At 43.6% G+C, this 23,770-nt stretch overlaps 1 protein-coding gene across 2 annotated transcripts in view; it reads right to left on the reverse strand.

The window, feature by feature from the left end:
* Positions 1 to 23,770, reverse strand: part of PURG (purine rich element binding protein G) — a 55,985-nt gene that overhangs the window by 14,362 nt on the left and 17,853 nt on the right. For both annotated transcript variants that reach the window (XM_075352465.1, XM_075352464.1), the window contains exon 2: positions 3,687 to 3,753. The gene's annotated coding sequence lies outside the window, so the exon portion shown is untranslated. The remainder of the gene's footprint in view (positions 1 to 3,686; positions 3,754 to 23,770) is intronic.

Raw genomic sequence — 23,770 nt, forward strand, 5'->3', positions numbered from 1 at the left:
TAAGACACACCGGACCATAAGACGCACCCTGGTTTTAGAGTAGGAAAATAAAATTTTAAGCAAAAAATGTAGTGATGACACGTTGTTATGGGGCGAGGATCTGCTGCTGACACTATTATGGGGGTAATGTCCCCAAATTCTCTACTAAGGTACCCCATCCTGGTAATGATCCTCCTGCCTTGTGTATATATATGTCCCTCATCCTGGTATAGCCCCATTTTGCTATATACTGCATCCTGGTATGTGCTCCCATCCTGCTATATACGCCATCATCCTGCTCATATACGCCATCATCCTGCTCATATATCCCCATCATCCTGCTATGTCCTACATCCTGTGGCACACAAAAAAAAAAAAAAATAAATGTTTACACTCACCTTTCCTCACTCCACGCAGCGTCGCTCCTCCTGTCTGCCGGCAGCGCTGTGTTGAGCTGGCCCCGATCCCTGCAGCACCGCTAGTCTCCACACAGCCGTGGCTGGGAGACTGGAGGACATCGCGGTGCTGCAGGGCGGGAACGGTGAGTATATTGATTCATTGCACCCCGCACTGATGATGATGCGCGGGGAGCAGTGAATACAGCCGAGCATGATCACTCCAGGCTGTAGTTGCCAGGGGTGATCACGCGAGCTGGCTGTTTACTATGCGTGCACCCCCCCCCGCCCATCACCCTGCCCACCTGTCAGCACCGGCTTCAGCGCTGAGAGATGGGCGGGGGGAAGGGCGTGCATATGAAATGAGCGGGCCCACGTGGTCACGGCAGGCGCTGCTGCAGCCTGCTCGTGCCACCGATGACCCGCTCCACCGCAACACCCTCATTCCCCGCAGCCCTATATTCAGACCATAAGACGCACCCCCCCCCCAAAAAGTGCGTCTTATGGTCTGAAAAGTACGGTGTGTATATAAATAAATAATCTATCAATCTAGATAGAGAATATGAAATATATATATATATATTATACACACACACCTCTCTCTCATATATATTTATTACACATACATACACACACATATCTATCTCTATAATATATATATATATAGAGATAGATATATCTATCTACATATCTCTCTCTCTATCTCTCTCTCCATCTATATATAATGTATTAACAATGCTCACAAATTCCAAAACAATACCAATAAATGCACTGTGTGCAGAATTATTAGGCAAGTTGTATTTTAGAGGATTTTTTTATTATTGATCAACAACTATGTTCTCAATCAACCCAAAAGATTCATAAATATAGAGGCTCAATATTTTTGGAAGCTGGAGTGTTTTTTTTTTTTTAGATTTGGCTATCTTAGGAGGATATCTGTTTGTGCAGGTAACTATTACTGTGCAGAATTATTAGGCAACTTAACCAAATATATTCCCATCTCACTTGTTTATTTTCACAAGGTAAACCAATATAACTGCACAAAATTTAGAGATAAACATTTCTGACATGAAAAACAAACCCCAAAAAAATTAGTGACAAATATAGCCACCTTTCTTTATGATGACACTCAACAGCCGACCATCCATAAATTCTGTCAGTTGCTTGATCTGTTTACGATCAACATTGAATGTGGAAAATAGAATTATTCTAAGATTTATTGATTAAAATGCCCTTTAAAATTAACTATGTTCTTGTGAAAACTCATTTAAGACCCCAAAATGTCATGATAAAAAAAAGAAGCAAAAGTGATTTGAATATACAAGCTTGAAAACTTTTTATAGCAGATATGCTGGTCAGTTGTGTTGTGTTTGTGATGTTCTAGAAAATCTCTCTCATCCTACTAACAAGAAAGAAAAACAAACTCAAAAACCTTAAAAATACAGCTCACTGGAAACAAATCCTTTACAAAAAGATGACTATCCATTGTAAGCTTCTATGGCCAAAGCTCTGAAAGATTCCTTAATAATAATAATAATAATAATAATAATAATAATTTATTCACTTTTATAGCGCCATTAATTCCATAGCACTGTACATACATCAGCAATGATTGCATTTTTTGTGCTCATCAGTTTTTATAATAAATTGTGCACAGTAATAGTACAGAAGATGGTCTCTCAATTTCAATTTTCCTACAAGGATTAATAAGCGCCCTACCACTAAATCAGCTTTATTTTCAAAAAGCAATGGGCGGCACGGTGGCTCAGTGGTTAGCACTGCAGTCTTGCAGCGCTGGGGTTCTGGGTTCAAATCCCACCAAGGACACCATCTGCAAGGAGTTTGTATGTTCTCCAAGTGTTTGTGTGGGTTTCCTCCGGGTTCTCTGGTTTCCTCCCACACTCCAAAGGCAATACAGATAGGGAATTTAGATTGTGAGCCCCAATGAGGACAGTATTGCTGATGTATGTAAAGCGCTGCGGAATATGTTAGCGCTAACAATAAAAAAATAAAAGATTTAACGAATAAAGTCAATTAAATGATTTATGTAATGACACTTTTTCCTTTTCGGTTAGGGCTATACAGCAACTCTGGCCAAGCCAAAAACTGCATGGACACATTTTGCTTGTATCACAGTTATATCGCAGCACAATACAAGTGAATCAGTTGCACTGAATCCCCAAATGAACTGTGACCATGACAAGCATGTAGCAAAGCATCCAACAGCATGATATTTTTTGTGTTTAGCACATTCGCTGCTCACTAAGGGGGTCAGTAAGACGGAGAAGAGCAGCAACATCTAGTTGCCGTGTAGCCCTAGCCTTAAATCACAGACAATTTTGCTAAACTACAGCATATACTTCAGGGGTTTGTCCCACCTTCCAAAAACTTTTCCCTATGTGTATAGTGTATAGATCATGAAAAAAAAACCCCATAAAAACAAAAACATAAAACTGTGCTTTACTTAAAGGGAACCTGTCACTACTTTTTTGGCCTATAAGCTGCGGCCACCACCACCGGGCTCTTATATACAGCATTCTAACATGCTGTATATAAGAGGCCAGGCTGGGGGTATAACATAAAAAAACTCTTTATAATACTTACCTAAAGGTTGCCCTGTGGGCCTTATGGGTGTCTCCATTGTCCAGTGCTGTCTCTTTTGTCCATCTTTGTGCTCCTTCCTTTCTAACCGCGGTCCATGACGGGTCCGACGTCATCCACACCCGCCAGCATTGAGGTCCTGCACAGGCGCACTTTGAGTATTGTAGTGTGCCTGCGCAGGACCGGCGAGTGTGATCGACGCAGCCGCGTCACACACCCAGGCTTCAGAAAGAGGATGAAGATGGCTGAAAGAGGAGGCGCCGACAACGGAGACACCCATATGGCCAACCGCGCGACCGTTAGGTAAGTATTATAAAGTGTTTTTTATGTTATACCCCCTGGCCTGGCTCTTATATATAGCATGTTAGAATACTGTATATAAGAGCCCGGTGGTGGTGGCCGCAGCTTATAGGCCAAAAAAGTGGTGACAGGTTCCCTTTAACCACCTAAAAAGGTACAAAATGTCATCATTACAGGAAAAAAATGAGACCAGGTAGTAGCGATGAAACTACACTGGGACCGGGGAGGGCAAGTAAACCAGTGTTTTTTTTGTTTGTTTTTATAAATGAACTGTACATAAAGCGAAATGTTTTTGGCATGGTATATGCATGTAAACCGAAACAGAGTAAAGAGGTATAAAGACATTTTAGAGCAGCAATACTACTATGATGTGAAATAGAGCCAAACAGGAGAAATTAACTGGTAACCCACCTGTGCTCAAGCAGAGATATCATCAAGTACAGGGTTTGACAACACTTCACAGCTCCAATTTAAGCACCTGTCCAAGAAAATCAATAGTAGATTAATTACACAAGCAATGATAGTGCTTTAATGACTCCATTTTTAAAGGACCGACATTTTTTCATTGTCCTATTTCAAGAACAGTAACATTTTTTGTCAATGAAATTACAGTATGCGAGTGTTTTTGTTTTTTGCAGTGGAATGCATAACACAATAGCAATACTGTAAATTTAGGGTTTTGTTTTTTTGGCGTTCACCATCTAGTGTAAATGTCGGAAATATAGACAAGGTTCGGGCAGTCCTCCCTTTAGGACTGCTAGTCTGTGCTGCAGAACAGCACCACCTTGGCCGGGATCATAGCAACCCATTTACACACCACTATCGTTTTACATAAAAGGAGATTCCACCAGTATAAAGTTAACCACTTTCATGTCACGGTGGCTATGGACAACAGTGCATAAAGGGTTAAACTGCTACTTACATAAGGAACAAGGATAGATGTTTGTGTACCTGCAATTTTAGGAACAGGGCCATGACTGCATCGTAGAGATCCACCTGGGACCCAAACAGTCCTTAGGCTATGTACCCGCGGATATATCCGCAGGTACGTCCGCAGGTTTCCCGCAGCAGCTCCCCAGAATCCGCAGCTAGCCATTGCTGTGGGATTCGAGCATTTTTGTTGCGGAAAACCTGCGGACATTTGTGCGACTTACCTGCAGAAGTCCTGACCTCTATATCCATAGTGCAAAGGCGGGACTTCAGCAGGTATTTCCACAGGAATAATTGACAAGCAGTTACATGCGGCTGTGGGACATCCGCAGCATATTTCGCAGCCGCACATACCGCAATATGGACACCGCACTACCCATGTCCCATAGAATAACATGGGGAGTGTCTGTAGTTGCTAAAACCTGCGGATTTATCTAGAAAATCCAGATAAATCCACAGGTTTTCCGCGGCAAAATCCATTGTCCTGTGGGCACAGCCTTACAACGGTACTCTGAAGAGTTCCAATAGAAACAAATCAGTTCACCATACAAGCGCGCCCTTTAGCATCTATGGTACTGCTGGAAACAGGGATGCCTGCAATCGGACTAGCGATAAGAAAGTTACCATTTGTCTTGTTGATAGGGTATAGCAAGTTCAGAGTTATTCATGGCTGCAGGATATTAATAAAATAATAATTATTCCTTCGTAATCACAGAATTAAAATTCAAAACAAGCTACAAGAGTGCGCAGGACATCAGACCTCCCATTTCAAGAAAAGGATTAATAGTTAAAATAAACAGATATTTTGGAAAAATGGCTTGGCATTTACCATAGATTGTTTTGGGATTAAAAGTGCTCTACTCACATTTTTAGGCCACGTACACACTGCTTATGTTCAATATTTGGTGAGTTTTTATACCTCAGTATTTCTAAGCCAAAACCTGGGGGTAAAAAATACTATTGAAGTGGTGACGTGTTTCTGTTATATTTTTCCTCTGATTGTTCCACTCCTGGTTTTGGCTTAGGCCGGTTTCACACATCCGGCTTTTTGCCGGTTTGCCGGATCCGGCGCTCTCCCGTACAGACAATACAGTACAGTGACAGCGCTGTAACTTCTGGGTCACATGACAGCATGTGACCGGCGCTTGTTGCGCTGTCACTGTACTGTAGTCACTGTATGGGAGAGCCCCGGATCCGGCAAACCGGCGAAAAGCCGGATGTGTGGAACCGGCCTTACACATACTGGAGGTAAAGAGGTCACCAAATATTCAATGTATGCACATGGCCTTATAAATCCTGGAGGTAAAAAACTCACCAAATACTCAGCGAGTGCACGTGGCCTTAGGGTCATATTAGCTATCCGAATTTCAGCCCAATAACAGGCACCAGTTAACTACATACAATTCGAATGTCAGTTATTTAGTTTAGCTAGTTTACAAAGGCTGATACATTGATCATACAGCATCACGTTAACCACAGCAAGTTCTCTTTTTACATGGGGCGATATGCTGTCAATTGTTTTTAAAGAGAACCTGTCAGCAGATTTGGGGCCTATAAGCTGCGGCCGCCACCATTGGGCTCTTATATACAGCATTCTAACATGCTGTATATAAGAGCCCAGGCCGCTGTGTAGAATGTAAAAATTACTTTATAATACTTATCTAAACGGTCGGTACGGTGCACATGGGTCAGATGGGTGTCGCCGTTCTCCGGTACTGGTGCCTCCTTTTTCGGCCATCTTTGTCCCTCTTCTTCTGAAACCGGCGTGCATGATGCATCCTACGTCATGCACACGCGCTGGCATTGAGGACCCGAGCAGGTGCACTACAATTCTTTGAAGTGCTCCTACGCAGGACCATGACGTAGGATGCACCATGCACGCCGGTTTCAGAAGAAGGGGGACAAAGATGGCCAAAATAGGAGGCGCCACAGCCATAGAATGGAGACACCCATCTGCATCGCACCGACCGTTTAGGTGAGTATTATAAAGTGATTTTTACATTCTACACAGCGGCCTGAGCTCCTATATAGAGCATGTTAGAATGCTGTATATAAGAGCCCACTGGTGGTGGCCACAGCTTATAGGCCTCAAATCTGCTGACAGGTTACCTTTAAGGCCGGAACAAACAATCCAGTCACCTGATCCACACGTCTTTTGTTCATTTGCCAGGTGATCACCAATAATTAAGAACAAGAAATAGTACTGACCTGTGTAACTGGAAGACAAGATTTTAAACAAATTTGTCAGTAGAATTTCATACCCTAAATTATTCATTTGCACATGTAGCTCTTTCAAAAGACAACTCCAGCAATTCCTCCATTACTAAGAAATCAGCGCTTGTATTCATATGCTATTGAGACTAAACCTAAAGCCTTTGTCACTACAGTTCTATTTCCCACCCAGCGCTTTCTAAGGCTGCTTTCACACATCCGTTTTTTGCAGTGCGGCACAATACGGTGCTGTGCAGAAAAAACGCAACCTTTTTTTTGCCGCTTGCGTTTTTTCAGCATAGAATTGCATTAGCGTCGTATTGTGCCGCATGGCCTTGCGTGGTGTCCGTTTTTTGCCAGATGCGGCATATTTAGCCCATGCGGTGGCCGAATGGAAAGTTGCCTGGCACGTTTTTTTGTGCGGCGAAAACACCGCATCGCGCAGGCGTTGACCCATCGATCCGGCGCGATTTACAATGCAAGCCTATGGACACTGGATGCGGCGTCCTGCGGCAAAAAAACCGCATCCGGCAGCTGCATGCGTTTTTTTGCACTGCGCATGCTCAGTATCAAGCCGCATCCGTCAAAAAAACGGATGGGCCACATGGAAAAACTTATGCAACGGATCCAGTTTTCGCCGCATCCGTTGCATAGGTTTTGAAGCCGCACTGCAAAAACCGGATGTGTGAAAGCAGCCTATAGCAGGAAGTGGCAGTGCTGCATACAGAATAGAGCTGGAGTGAGAGGCTTCAGATCTACAAATAATTTTTAATCCTCATTTACATCTGAATTCAAATACTGATTTCTCAATAATGGAGATGGACTGTCCATGTAAAAGGTATTGCTGGATGACTTGTCTTTAAAAGAGCTACAAGCACATACTAGTTTGAGGGTGAAATCCTGCTAAGTTTCCCTTTAAGCCTGTTGATTAACATTCCCTTGTCATATTGGCTGCAGTTTTGTTAAATGCATTTTGGATACAAGAGGTAAAATTCTAAATACAAAAAGGTTCTACGCGTTAAAGAAAAGTGGCATCATCAATGAAAAGAATATGCCACATTAGGGAATACCATACAGGTACAATATTCGTTCATACATTTTTTTTTTTTTTTAAAAAAGCCACAACTGTGGTGACGTTCTCACTAGATATACAGTAACATTTATGAATGCTACATTACAGAAAGTAAAAAACTTTGGATGGATTCACAGAGGATTTTAGATTACTTGTTTGAAAAGGCAGATTTGTGCTGTGTCCATTCAGACAGAGTCTACACAACTTTATCTGTGGTCAGGGCACCAACTACTGCAGAAGTTAGGCCGGTTTCACACATCCAGCTTTTCGCCGGATGCGGCGCACGCCAGTACAGTACACTTGCAGCGCAACAAGCGCTGGTCACATGCTGTCATGTGACCGGAGCATGTTACCCAGAGGTTGCGGTGCTGCCACTGTACTGTATTATACTGTACTGGCGTGCAACGCATCCGGCAAACTGGCGAAAAGCTGGATATGTGAAACCGGCCTTACAATTAAAATCAGTACAATTTCTAGTTTGAGCTTCATGAACGAGACTTTACATGAGTGTACATACTTGTACATAAAGGCCAACGATTATCTGTTTATAATAGGCTTCTGTTTTACCTACACCCACAGACAGCAGTGTCCCCAAAACAAGACACATTGTACATAGTGAAAGCCGTCAAAGCCACATCACAACGTGGAACGCTTTCAAGCTGAGCTTCATAAAGCAACCAAAACCCATACATTCTATCATAGTTATAAAGTTATTGCTCTGTTAACGTCAAATTCCAATTCTACCTAGAAGCAGGCTTAGTGATTTATGGGCACGGTCATAAAGAGCAGCACTGGATCAAGGGCCGTGTACAGGAAGGAGGACATGTACCAGTCACACATTTTTGGCACAAGTTGATATGAAGTCTCCTGAATTAGAAAACCTATACAAAGAAACTGAATAAGCCCATATTGAAGATTTATTTTTCAATATGTTGCAGTGAAAAAAATATAATAGATATATTGGAGTTCCAATAAGAACAATTTCAGCATGCTTTAGGGAGAACGAATACAGTCTGTATATAATTACGGTTTTTCCCCACATCACAAGCGGTTTTTAGTTCCTAAGAGGCCAATAACCTAATAACGTTCTTAGTCTCAAACAGCAGAAGCACTGAATTACATTACATGAAATACATATTGGCACACATATTTGTACTGTCTGGCTTAACTGTTTGGCATGCATTTTTTCTTGCTGAGCCAAAGCCAAGAGTAAAAGAAAATGCCGCCATATAACAGTGTAAGCCATATAACAGTGTAAGCCATATAACAGTGTAAGCCATATAACAGTGTAAGCCATATAACAGTGTAAGCCATATAACAGTGTAAACAAAGAATAGACTCTTGAATTCATGATGGCCCATAGGTTGTCCACAACTGTCCTCTGCATACATCTCTGACCTACTCTTCTGTGGCCTCATCTTTGGTCCTCACAAGTTCTTTGCTTTCCTCTTGTCTTATCCTCATCACAATCACCTCTCAAATTCCTCCTCTGCATCCCCTGTATTCTGAAACTTATTACTCCAAAATTATCACTCTCCTCGTTCACCTTCGAAACCATTAACAACAACCCAACTCTTCAGAAACGCATACAATCTGGAATAACCCCACTACCTCTATATTAATATATAAGCAGCTTCTACCTTCACCTGATTCTTTTGTAGATTGTGAGCTCTTGCACACATTTTAAATTTATAAGTTGTGATGATCAAGCACAAAAGTGCTCAGGTGCTTGGTACTCGAATCAAGCATGTCGAGCGCTTGGAAATGCTCGGCTCGAGTACCAAGCACAATATGAGTCAATGGGTAACTAAAACATATTCTTCCAGAGTTCCAGTTCTCTTATCTGCCCTGACACAGCTTCTCTACACCACACCTAATTGCGAAATCTATTTTCCAGAAAGGAGACTCGATCAGAACTAACCACACAGTTTCCTTGGTCGGGGCACAAGGAATGGAAGTTGCAGGGTGATGCCAGCTGCAACCAGATGACAGGGATGGCGGTGGCAGGGAAGATGGAACTTAGGTTGTGGGCCGATGTCTGCTGCCTGCTGTACGCAGATGATGGGCACTGTGTCAGGGCATGTAATAGAATGGGGAGTGGAGCATTTAGCTAGTTTGATCATCTGCGGTACTCGATCGAGCATAGAGCGTTCTGAGCACCCCAATACTCAAAGAGCTGAGCAGTGCAGAAGATGCTTGTGCATCACTATTTTAAAGCGCTCTCGCCATATTTTAATTTTCAGTTGCTCTTTGTTATATAAATTACTTTTTTTATTTTTATAAATGTTCTTAACTTAAAAAAAAAAAACTGTCAGAAAGCAATAGTACTTGAATGAACACATTCCATGGGCATGAGGGGATCATGAATTAATATGTTCAGATAATGCTGAATGTACATTGTACAAACATAAAGACCTAACAAATTTAGTCTGCTTTTCTTTCTGCCCTTTTCATTTTTGTTTTTTTCACTTTGACGAGGGGCAAGCACCCCGAAACACCGTGTCTACAAATTGGGATTCTGATCTGGCTTATATATCCTGAATCATATTGCAAAGCATTGTTAAAAATCCACTTGTGACTTTTAGGATCGCTACTTCCAATAGGTGGCGCAGCGCTAGAGTTTGTCTCCTTTACTGGAGAGACAATTTGTTTTTTCACTAAACATTTCTCTAATTGGCCAAATACACAGGTCTGCAAAAAAAAAAAAAAAAATGTTTTCAAAAATTTAGGTGCCAATGTTTTTTTCAATGGATTTAGGGTATTTTAACACTAGACGTCCCAGGAATTTCGAGCTCCATAGGGTTTCAATGGTAGAAATGTTAAATGACCCCTCTCTGGGACTTCTAGTATTAAAGGTGCTGAATTAAAAAAAACACTCATTACTTCTGTTGAATTTGGGCTAGTTTTGAGATCATGGACATTCTGAAAATTACCGTATTTTTCGGACACAAGACGTACTTTTATTCCCCCAAATGTCGGGGGAAAGTGGGAGGGTTGCGTCTTATGTTCTGAATATAGGGCTGCGGCCGGGAATGAGGGTGCTGCGGGTCATCGGCAGCACGAGCAGGCTGTGGCAGCGCCTGCCGTGACCACGTGGACCTGTTCATTACATATGCACGCCCATAATCCCACCCATCAACTCTCAGCGCTGAAGCCGGTGCTGACAGGTGGGCGGGATGATGGGTAGGGGGTGCACGCATAGTAATCTGCCGGCCGTGATCACCCCTGTCAACTACAGGCTGGAGTAATCATGTGCGGCTGTATTCACTGCCCCCCGCGCATCATCATCAGCGCGGGGGGCAGTGAATCAATACAGCATACTCACCGTTCCCCTGCAGCACCGCGATCTCCTCCTGTCTGTGCCGGTAAGCTGATCTGTGTAGAGAGCGCTGAGCACAGCGATGACGTCATAGCTGTGCGCGTCGCTAGTCACGCAGGTCAGCTGACCGGCAGACAGAAGGACATTGTGATGCTGCAGGGAAGTGACCGATGACTGCTTCAAACTCCAGCGGCGCTGCTGCCTCCACAGACAGGGGGAGTAGCGATGCTGCATGGAGCGAGGAAAGGAGAGTATAAACTTTTTTTTTTTGTGTGTGTGTGATACAGAATACATGCCATATACCAGGATGGGATTAATTATCAGGATGGGTGGATATAGCAGGATGGAGCCACATAGCAGGATGGCTGGATATAGCAGGATGGAGCCACATAGCAGGATGGATGGATGGATGGAGCCACATAGCAGGATGGATGGATGGATGGGGCCATATAGCAGGATGGATGGATGGATGGGGCCATATAGCAGGATGGATGGGGCCATATAGCAGGATGGATGGGGCCATATAGCAGGATGGATGGGGCCATATAGCAGGATGGATGGGGCCATATAGCAGGATGGATGGATGGGGTTATATAGCAGGATGGATGGATGGGGTTATATAGCAGGATGGATGGATGGGGTTATATAGCAGGATGGATGGGGTTATATAGCAGGATGGATGGGCGGCACGGTGGCTCAGTGGATAGCACTGCAGCCTTGCAGCGCTGGGGTCCTGGGTTCAAATCCCACCAAGGACACCATCTGCAAGGAGTTTGTATGTTCTCCCCGTGTTTGTGTGGGTTTCCTCCGGGTTCTCCGGTTTCCTCCCACACTCCAAAAACATACAGATAGGGACTCTAGATTGTGAGCCCCAATGGGGAACGTGTTGCCAATGTATGTAAAGCGCTGTGGAATTAATAGCGCTATTTAAATCAATACAATTAATTAAATTATTATTATGGATGGGGACACATAGCAGGATGGGGACACATAGCAGGATGGGGACACATAGCAGGATGGGGACACATAGCAGGATAAGGGCATATACCAGGATGGGGTACATATGCAAGGCAGGAGGATCATTACCAGGATGGGGTACCTTAGCAGAGAATTTGAGAACATTACCCCCATAACAGTGTCAGCAGCAGATCCTTGCCCCATAACAGTGTGTCATAACCACATTTTTTGCTTAAAATTTTATTTTCCTATTTTCCTTCTCTAAAACCAGGTTGCGTCTTATGGTCCGGTGTGTCTTATAGTCCGAAAAATACGGTATCCAATATGACTTGTGTGTGAAAACAAATAAAATAGCTCTTGGTCTGTCTTTTGACTAATCGTGTCTTAGATAATGAAGATTTTTTTATATGCTGAAGTCAAGGCTAATCAACATACCCAACAGGAATTGTTGAGGAGATTCTACTAGAGGGAAATTAAAATGGGTATTCAATAAAAAGGACAGCAAAGGACAAGAAAAACATGATAATGTTGCATGACCATGTGGCATACATGAGTGACAATGAAAACGCAGATCACTGTCTTAGATCCCAAGTATAGCTGGGGTAATATACACCTTGTCAGACTGGATTGTATTGTCAACTTCCCATTTTTGCTCAGCTTTATCTGGAGTCTTGGTGCCAAATAAAAGTATTGGGTCAATCATAATTTTAAATAGTGTGTAATAGGTTGGTCAGCATTTCCATGACTAAGGGGTACTTTGCACGTTGCGACATCGCTACTGCGACATCGTCGGGGTCACGTCGTTAGTGACGCACATCCGGCGCCGGTAACGACGTCGCAACGTGTAAAGCCTAGATGCGCCGATAAACGATCGCAAAAGCGTCGTAAATCGGTGATCTGTGTAGCGTCGGACATTTTCATAATGTCGCACCAGTAGGAGATACAATGTTGTTCCTCGTTCCTGAGGCAGCACACATCGCTGTGTGTGAAGCCGCAGGAGCGAGGAACATCTCCTTACCTGCCTCCACCAGCTATGCGGAAGAAAGGGGGTGGGCGGGATGTTTACGTCCCGCTCATCTCCGCCCCTCCGCTTCTATTGGCCGCCTGCCATGTGACGTCGCTGTGACGCCGCACGACCCGCCCCCTTAGGAAGGAGGCGCGTCGCCGGCCAGAGTGACATCGCAGGCCAGGTAAGTGCATGTGAAGCTGCCGTAGCAATAATGTTCGCTACGGCAGCTATCACAAGATATTGCATGTGCGACGGGGGCGGGGACTATCGCGCTCGGCATCGCTATCATCGGCTAGCGATGTCGCAGCGTGCAAAGTACCCCTAAGGGTGCAGTGCAGATCCGTAAATGGGCTGACATTCATGGATCTATGGAGAGGTTTTAATGATCTGTAAATAAAGGATCAAGTTTTTATCAAGTGGATTTTCCTGTTTTTTTTTTTCCCCAGCTTTGTTCCTACCATTACTGCTTGGTGGCAGTCCAAACAGGCTCCACATCCACATGTGAAGCTGGACAATCACTCCCAAGTGGTGAGTGCACATATACCTGCTATTTTACTGGCCAATTAAAGAAGTTATCCAGCTTATTTTGCTTATTTTCCTTTATTACACTATTGGGCTACATTGGGGCAGGCAAGTAGATAGTAACCTACCTGCTCTGCTGCCAGCCCCTCTCCTCCAGCTCAGAGTGGTCATGTGACCGCTCCTGCCGTGATTTTGAAGTTTCCTATGATGTCACGACGACTGGGCATGTGCTTATGCTGTCTTGTCGACGGGCATCACAGCCAACATCATGTAGCCGCCTTGCTGGGCAGGTACATAGCGCCAGAGTCACCACCCTCCCTCCCCACATTCCATAGTGCAGGGGTCTCGCTGCCTGTATGCTGCATGCAGCCCCCATGCTGCTGGTGGCATGCAGGCAGTGTCCCCTTGCTGAATGCTGCCTGTGTTGGGAGCACGTGCAGTCAGCGCTGTATAGCAGATGACTGATTCCCGGGCGCTCTGCAGATGGGAGCGCTGTATATAGCTACTGCAATGATCAGCCACTGGCCAATCAGAGGCCAGCAGCACATCATTGCAGTAGCTGTATACAGAGTTCGGCTCTGCAGAGTGCCCTGGAATATGCATCTGATATAAAAGCGCTGACTGCGGCCTCTACAGGGGGCTGTGCAGTCAGTGCTTTATAACAGACGACAGATTCCCAGGCGCTCTGCAGAGCCGAGCTCTGTATACCACTATGATCAGCCGCCGGTCAATCAGAGGCCAGCAGCTGATCACTGGTGAAGCTGCATAGAGAGCGCTTTCCTGCACAGCACCTGGAGATCAGTCCTCTGATATAAACCGCTGACTGCACGGCCCCTGCACCAGCAGCGAACAGGAAGGAGGGGGCTGCGGCCGCAAGAGGCAGAACACAGGACATCGAGGGAACGAGGACAGGTGAGAAAAAGGTGTTTGGTTGTTTTTGTGTATGTCAAGACTGGCAGACTGGGAGGCAATTCTACAGGAGAGAGCACTGCCACAAGAAGAGGAGCCCAAAGAAAGGGGCATTACTATAGTACGGGGACAGGGATGGGCACAGTACTAAAATACGGGAACAGGGAAAGGGGACATTACATTATATGTGCGGTGGATGTGAGGATCACTGCTCTGTACTACCAATGATTGGATATACAGAGCAGTGATATCTCAACTGTGACCGCACAATCACCTCACATCTACCGCACATATAATGGTCAGTGCTGGGGCAGAATACTGACAGGGAATGTGTGTGCAGAGGGCAGGGATGGACAGTGAGGCCGGGGGGAGCCAGCTATGACTGAGGTTTGGCATTGGAAGATTTCTTGTTAGCTTGAGCCACAGGTAAATAAAATGTCTGCAGAGAATAAAGGGATAATTCAATAAGGAACAAAAGTTAGAAAACAAAAGAAAAATGTTTAGGGGTGTTTTATATGACAATACAGCACAGATAAACTCAAAAAAAAAATGTTAAGCTAATGTCGGACAACTCCTTTAAGAAGTAGCAGAAAATAGATAATTGCAAGAGGTTTAGATAAATCTGTTGTGCAGACATTTTTTTAGACAGGAGCCAAGAAGCAAAATCTCAAGGGAAAAAAAAAAAAAAAAAAAGTCAAACCAGATTGCATGGCGGAGCTGAAGACATTGAAAAGAACTAGACCCGGGTTAGTTGAAGTGCCCTTTTAGTTTGGGAAATAATAAAAAATTAGAATGGTAAGGAAAAACTTGTTCAAGATACTGAACCTCTTAGAATTAATTGACGCACACATCTGTGATGAGCACACGTTACTTAGTTACGGGGTATTCCCATCTCCAAGATCCTATTCCAATATGAAGTAGGTGCAATAATAATATTAGAAAATACCTCCAATTAGAAATGTAGTATAATTCTTGCCGGTTGCGTTGGTTTTTGCCGGTTGCGGCACGCTACTGAGCATGCACAGTGCAAAAAAAAACGGGTGTGGCTTTTGCCGCATCGCGCCACATCCAGCATCCATAGGCATACATTGGAAAAAGCGCCGCATCGGCCGGATGCGGCGCAATGCGGTTTTATTTGCCGGACAAAAAACGTGCCAGGCAACGTTCCATTCGGCCGCCGCATGGGCTAAATATGCCGCATCCGTCAAAAACCGGACCGAACGCAAGACCATGTGGCACAATCCGGCACTAATGAAAGTCTATGCGGAAAAAACGCAACCGGCGGAAAAAAACGGTTGCGTTTTTCTGCAAAGAGCCGGATTGTGCCACACAGCAAAAAACGGATGTGTGAAAGCAGCCTAAACAATCAGTTCCCATTGAAGGCAAGGCATTTTGGACTGTCAAACACTGACAGGATATCAAGAGTGGCATTGGTGTCATTCAAAAGTAGAAGCAAAAAACAAGCCCTCATATGGCTATACTGACGGAGAAATAATAATAATAATAATAATAATAATAATAATAATAATAATAAAAAAAAGCTCTGGCTCTTGGAAGAAAAGAAGAAAAAAACTAAAGAAAAAATAAATAAAATTGCTGGGTGGTGAAAGGGTTAAAGCAGTCAGCACTAATTTGGAGAACTCGAGTTTTTCCACATGGTCTACACTACATTTCTTGCTCTAGGGTGGGAAACCCCAAAAATCTTTTCATATATGCACCTGAAGGTAAAATGAAAAACATTGTTTGCCAAAAAACACTACAATACACAGCTGTGTATCTGTAAATCAATCACACTCCTTTGTCCGTTAACCAGTTATAGGCTATAAGCTGGGGAGGGGAGGGGATTGAAGGGTTGCCATATGCTTTTTGACTCTTCATTAGAGCTGAGCGAGTACCTGACTATTCATCCTCACTATACTCTTAACGAGTACTGTCTAATACTCGCGTATTCATTCCAAATAGCATGTGCAATGCAAGTCCAAGGGGGAAAACTCGCAATGTAACGAGTATCCCGAATTCTGCACTATTTGCTACTCACACGAATAATACAGCATTCAGGCTACTCGTTACTTTGCAACTTTTTCGCCAATGACTTGCATTGTACACGCTATTCGGAATGAATGCCACGAGTATTAGACAGTACTCCTCATGAGTATAGAGCGTACGAACAGTTAGGTACTCGCTCAACTATACTTTTAATTTTTTTTAAATTTTAATATTTACTGTATTTTTCGCTTTATAAGACACACCTGATTATAAGACGCACCCCCAAATTTGGTGAAGGAAAAGAGATTTTTTTTTTTTAATGTTAAATGGGGTCCATCTTATAATGCCAGTGTCCCTCTAACAAATCATATAGGGTATATGTCCCTCATAGCCCCCCATCCTAAAATTAGCCACCCTTAATCTGGATATGGCCCCCTTATATTGAATATAGCCCCCTTGTGATGACACACGTTCCCCTGTGCTGCCCATGGCCCCTATAGATCGCACAAGTCCCCCTGTGTTAGATATCGCCCCCATAGTGCTGCCCATGGCCCCTATATAGATCGCACAAGTCCCCCTGTGTTAGATATGCCCCCAGGCTGCTGCCCATAGTAAAATAAAACACTCTTTCCTTACCTCCTCCAGCGCTGATCTCCCTCCTGTCTCCCTCCATGCTTCTCTTCCTAGTTCTAGTGCCGGTCATGTGATCAGCACAGCAGACAGAGATCTCTGCGTGCCTGATCACAGTGGAAGCAGGGACACCGGGGAGAAACGCTGGAGGGGGTAAGTAAAGCTTTTTCATTTTAGAATGAGCAGCAGCATGGGGGCCATATCTAACACGGGGGGGGGGGGGGGGGAGGTGCGATCACAGGGGAGCGCAGGGACATATAATATGCACCGCGGTGCGATTTCAGCACCACCGGAGATGGACAGCGGCTTTGCATATTATATGAGCCCCCACCTCCCTTGGACCCTGCAGTATATAATATATTTTATATTATATACACACATATATATATATACACATATATATACACACATATACATATATACACACATATACATATATATATACACATACACATATATATACACATATACATATATATACACACATATACATATATATACACACATATACATATATATACACACATATACATATATATACACACATATACATATATATACACATATACATATATATACACACATATATACACATATACACATATATACACATATACACATATATATATATATATATATATATATATATACATACATACACATACATACATATATACACATACATACATATACACACAAAATATATATTATAAAAAAAAAAAAAAAAAAAAAAGGTTCAAATAAAAAAAACACCCTCCCAAAGTCAGTTTTTTCCAAATTAAAAATGATTTTTTTTAATTGGAAAAAGCTTAAAAACATCACATATCTCTTATCACATACGTAACATGTACTATAACACCATGTTCATCCTTGGTAACATCGCCACGATTTTCATGAGTTTTGATGTTGCAGAATTTCTGCACCTCATAGAAATTTGGTTACTTATATTTTTTCTTCTTGTGTATTTATTCTTTCATGTGTTTTTGAAGCTGCGTATTTTGTCACTGTGTGTAATGCTCTAAATAAACCAGTTTTGTTTTTGATGCTTCGTGGTACTTGGCTTGGGCAAAACTTTATTAATATACTTAGGTGCAGATTACATGAGTTTTAGATGGGCTTCTGCCGCAGAAAAGCACATAGCACAGAAGCGTTTTTCACCTGTGGATTTTCCGCATTCAGTGCAAGTGTATGGGGAAAATATGCACAGAAAACTGTGTACCCGCATAAGAAATTGACATGCTGTGGATTTGAAACACACACCACAGGTCAGTTTACGCAGCGTTAAAGAAAAAAAAAAAAAAAAAGTATTTGATTAAAAACAAACAAACCTGGGGTCCTCCCATTTTTCTAAAACCAGCCAAGGTACAGCAGAGAACTACTGGGGGCTAATATTAGGGTGGGAAGGCCCATCGTTATTTAGCCCTTTCCAGCATAACAATAGCAGCCCACAGCCGCCCCAGAAGTGGCGCATCCATGGAATATTACAATGAAAGAGAAAAAACAAAACAAAACACAATTGCTGTACTAAATCCTAAAATGCACAAAATTAGGACCTGCGTAAAGGGCAGCCCCTTTGACTTTTCTGCTGCGGACCAGGACAGCGAAAGGGCTGGACACAGTAGCATCCCACACCAAGTGGCAGCTCCCTGTCTAGCATTACACTTTCACCATTACCTGCATTCTCGGGATGAGTGAGGCTTTATGAGTATGTCCTACTGTGTAGGGGGTTTTGTGAGGACATTATACTGTTTGAGGGGCTGTGTTGGGACATCATATTTTGTTTGGAGCTACTGAACAAGGTTTCAAGGGCTGAATAACCAGAGCAGTTTGGTTTATAACCTTTTACAAAAAGTAGAAAATTATATGTTTTGATTAGCTCCTAAAAAGGTAACCATTAGGGATGATCGAATACTTCGATTATCCGGCTTCGCAAATATTTTCCGAATACCTCGCTTATATTCGACTACTCAATGCGCAAAGTAAAGCTTGCTTTACACGTTGCAATTTTGCATACGATAGCGTATGCTATTTGCAACACCCCCATCGTATGTGCGGCACGTTCAATTTGTTGAACGTGCCGCACAAACAATTAACCCCCGTCACACGTACTTACCCGTCTATACAACCTCGCTGTGGCCGGCGAACGTCCACTTCCTGGAGTGGGAGGGACGTTCGGCGTCACATCGACGTCACGCGGCAGCCTGCCAATAGAAGCGGAGGGGCAGAGATGAGCGGGACGTAAACATCCCGCCCACCTCCTTCCTTCCGCATTGTCAGCCGGGAGCTGCAGGACGCAGGTATGAGCTGTTCATCGTTCCCGGGGTGTCACACACACTGCGATGTGCGCTACCTCGGGAACATTGAACAACCTGCCGTTCAATTTTAGAGAAAGGTACGATGTGTATGCGATGAACGGATTTTCGTTCAATCGCACGTACCTGTCACACCCAGCAATGTACCTTACAATGCCAGATGTGCGTCACTTATGACGTGATCCCGCCGACACATTGTAAGATATATTGCAGCGTGTAAAGCGGGCTTTAGTCTATGGGAAGCCCGAATAGTTGTTATTCGGGTTTCCCATAGACTTACATTGCGCATCGAATACTCGTGAATAGTCGAATAGCGGCCAGGTATTCGGAAAATATTCGCGAAGCCAGATAATCGATGTATTCGATCATCCCTAGTAACCATGTTACAATAAGCCCAATCATAGCATGTATTAACAGTAGAAGCGTGACAACAATTCTGCTCAATATCAGTATTGATACCGCAAGAGATGTAGAAGAATATATCACCACGGTTATATAGATGTGTAAAGTGGAGATTAAGGCCTCTTTCACACATCAGTTTTTTGCCATCAGTCACAATCCGGTTTGTGACCGATGCAACGGATCCATCGCAGATTGTGGTAAAACTGATGCGACGGATCATGTAAAAAAAAAAAAAAAAACAAAAAAAAACAAAAAAACAAACTGATACGTCGTACTACTTTTTTTCTGACCAGAAATGAATTTACATCTCATCTGAGCATGCTGTTGAAAAAAAAAAAACAAAAATGGATCTGTCACTGGAAGCCATCATTTCCATTATAACAAACAACGCACGCCGACTGATCCATTGCTGTCCGTTTTATTGACGCAGACAAAAAACAAACATTCATGTGGACGTCGTCTCCGTCGGCCGGACAAACATTTTACGACGGATGTAATGTGAGGCCATCCGTCACTAATACAAGTCAATTAGAAAAAAACGGATCCCGTGCTGGATCAGTTTTTTTTTTTTCACAAAACGATGGATTGCGACTGATGGCAAAAAACTGATGTGTGAAAGAGGCCTGAGCCATTAAGGCTATGTGCGCACGTTGCGTAATTTCATGTGTTTACGCTGTGTCTAGCACTGCAGCGTAAATGCATGCGTCCTGCGTCCCCTGCACAATCTATGAAGAGTGTGCATAATCCGTGCGCACAATGCTTTTATGAACGCAGCGATTTGAAAGGCAAAAATTTCAAAATCTGTGCGTTCAAAAATGCATCATGTCACATATTCTGTGCGCTTTGGATGCAGCTCTCAGTCTGTCTATGGGAGAGGCAGCATCCCAAGCACATGAAATCTGCATCTATTCTGCAGACACAATGCATCCATTAAGCAGTGCTTATGCAACGATTTGAAGCGCACATGCACTGCCAAATCGCTGCAGAATTTGCAGCATGGACACGACACAATGTGCGCACAAAGCCTAAGGGTTTGTAGAGATCTTGAGCAGAAACCGCCTTCCATCTTAAGGCTATGTGCCCACGGGCGCTCGTACCTGCGGATGTATCCGCAGGTACGAGCGCATGTTTCCCGCAGCTGCCCGACTGCGTCCGCAGCTATTTTTAGCTGCTAGATTACAGCGGAATAGCTGCGGGAAACATGCGGACATTCACACGGCTTACCTGCGGACGTCCCGGCCTCTCATCTCCATAGCAGAGGTCTGGGACATCCGCAGGTAATTCCGCATAAATAATTGACATGCAATTATACATACGGATGCCTACATCCGCAGCATGGTCGGCAGCCGCACTTTCCGCACCGTGGACACAGCACTCCCCATGTCCCATAGGATAACATGGGGAGTGCCTGTACATGCTAAAACCTGCGGATTTATCTGGAAAATTCAGAAAAATCCGCAGGTTTTCCGAGGCAAAATCCGCATAAACAGGCTCCCGTGGGCACATAGCCTAAGAAGAGCTGTCTTAAACAGTTGGCACAACCCTTACATGAATTATGGGAACATAACTAGGTGATTTAATATAAAATAGGACGTTTGTTAGGACCTCATATAACCTGCACAATTGCTTCATAAAAAGAAATGGCAGCCTTGCTAAAGTCTATAACAAGCTACCAATGTACAGATACATGCTGAGGAGCCAGAACATAATCAAACATATTGGTGACTGCCAGATCACCCTAGCAGGTCTCTAGGGTGTCAAGGATGAATCTAAAAGTGCTTTGCCAATAAAATGACTACTATTCAGTAGTTTAAAGAAAGCTTGTGTAAAATAAATTGTGCAATTATGAAATATGTATAAGGGTGGCTTTACACGCTGCGACATCGCTAACCGACGCTAGCGATGGCGAGCATGATAGCACCCGCCCCTATCGTTATGCCGATATGTGAAGTTCGCTGCCGTAGCGAAAATTATCGCTACGGCAGCGTCACACGTACTTACCTGCTCGGCGACGCCGCTGTGACCGGTAAACCGCCTCCTTTCTAAGGGGGCGGTTCGCTCGGCGTCACAGCGACGTCACTAAGCGGCCGCCCAATCAAAGCGGAGGGGCAGAGATGAGCGGGACGAACATCCCGCCCACCTCCTTCCTTCCTCATTGCTGGCATGTGGCAGGTAAGGAGAGGTTCCTCGTTCCTGCGGCGTCACACGTAGCGATGTGTGCTGCTGCAGGGACTAGGAGCAACTTCGCCCACGCGACAGCAGCGATAATTGGAAGAGGACCCCCATGTCAACGAGGAGCGATTTTGGACGTTTTTGCAACGATCCAAAAATCGCTCCTAGGAGTCACACACAACGAGATCACTACAGCGGCCGGATGTGCCTCACAAAATCCGTGTTCCAACGAGATCGCTGTAGCAATCTCGTAGCTGGTAAAGCCCGCTTAAGTAGGTTAATGTATGAATATAAAACCCCTTTAATGCTTATTACATTCATACCTTTTGAGTAGAATGTCATTGGTGTATTATTGAGAAATCTATTTTTGAAGTTTTAGGCTCATGTAGAGCAGGGTGGACACTTCATTCTTCAGCTTTGCTGTATCTCACTGCCATCCTTGTCTGATAGGTCACTCTTCCTTCAGTGACCTGTATATCTCCTGTGCCATCATTGCATGGATTTGCTTAAAGACTACCAATCATCAGGATTTTTCTAAAGCCAGTGCTGTATAGGCACTATCATGCTGATTCTATACATACCTTTAGTGGTCAGCTCGGATGTTTAGGTTTTGAAACTAAAGAAAGAAAAGTTCATAAAATAGTCAGCTTCTTGAGTGACAGCAGCTGAGGATCAGATAATATCTGGGGGGGGGGAATTCAGAGTTATCCCCTCCCACTGTTAGAATTAGCATTAGTATTATACAAACTATTCACTTTTCACTTGCAGGACCTGTATAAGGTCATCCCGTGTTACCAGAAGGGTCGGGGCCTCAGCCAACATAGTTGATACAACGAAGCAACATTTTTCTGTTAGATAAGGCCCCGCCCCGTCTGGTCATATGGGTATGACCTCACAGGTCCTACAGGTGAAAAGTGAATCGTTTGTATAATTCGAATTCTAACAGGGGGAGGGGATAGCTGAATAACCCCCCCCACCCCCCATATTATCTGATCCTCAAGAACATGCCGATTTTATAAGCTTTACTTTCTTGGGTTTCAAAACCTAAACATCCGAGCTGCACACTAAAGGTATGTAGAGATTCAGCCTGATAGTGCCAGTATAGCACTGGCTGCAGGTTATATATAAAAATCCTGATGATAGGTTCCTCAACTTCTAATTAAAAGGAACAAAAGAGGGAGCCCCTGATGATGTTGCGAGATCAATTTACTGTCTCCCATACCATCATTACGAGCTCTCTCCCTGCGCAGGCTTTGCCCAGGTTCTGACAATCAACCACTGGAGGCAAGCGGTGAACTACAACAGAGCTGGGGAATGGAGTTTCTGTTCCGATGCACTTGAGTATAAGGCTATGTTCACACTAGAAAAATGATTTTTCTTAAGAAATTTCTTAAGAGTGCACCTGTTAAAAAACGCAGCAAAAAGCACCTGCGTTTTCGGTGCGTTTTTACCGCTGGTTGTTCCCTGGGTTATTGTGCCAATTATATATGGAAAATAACGCAGTTAGCTGCAGAAAAGTGACAGCTCATTCTTTTTCTTAAGAAAATCTACTGAAAGAATTTTCTTAAGAAAAAAACGCAGTGTGCGCACAGCTAGTTTTTTTTGCCATAGGTTTTGCTGGGGAATGTCTGCAGAAAGGTTACAAGAATTTCTCAAGAAATTTCTGCAGCAAAAACGGACCAAAAACGCAGGTGAAAAAAACGCAGTGTGTGAACATAGCCTTAAACTTCAAACATGCCCCAATGAAATTCTACTAGAAAAGTAGGAATGTAATAAGCATTAGAGGCTTTCCATACCTTCAGATGGGGATCCAATATATTGCGGACAGATCTCTAAATATATTGATACGGTCTAGAAGTGTTAAGTGTATAGGTGATAAAGCTTTTAATTTTTGCTTACTGAAACTGAAAATGTATCTAAGTAGAGTTGGGTTGTCAGCTGTGACAGATGCACCAAGGTATTTAAAATTGGGTGACAAACTACGACAGGATGGCAGGGCTAGAAAATGGAGACTTTGTACAACAGAGAAAATTGCATTGACTTTGACCCATTTACCTTCAAACT

The sequence above is a fragment of the Anomaloglossus baeobatrachus genome, chromosome 1 (assembly GCF_048569485.1).
Source record: "Anomaloglossus baeobatrachus isolate aAnoBae1 chromosome 1, aAnoBae1.hap1, whole genome shotgun sequence".
NCBI lineage: Eukaryota > Metazoa > Chordata > Amphibia > Anura > Aromobatidae > Anomaloglossus > Anomaloglossus baeobatrachus.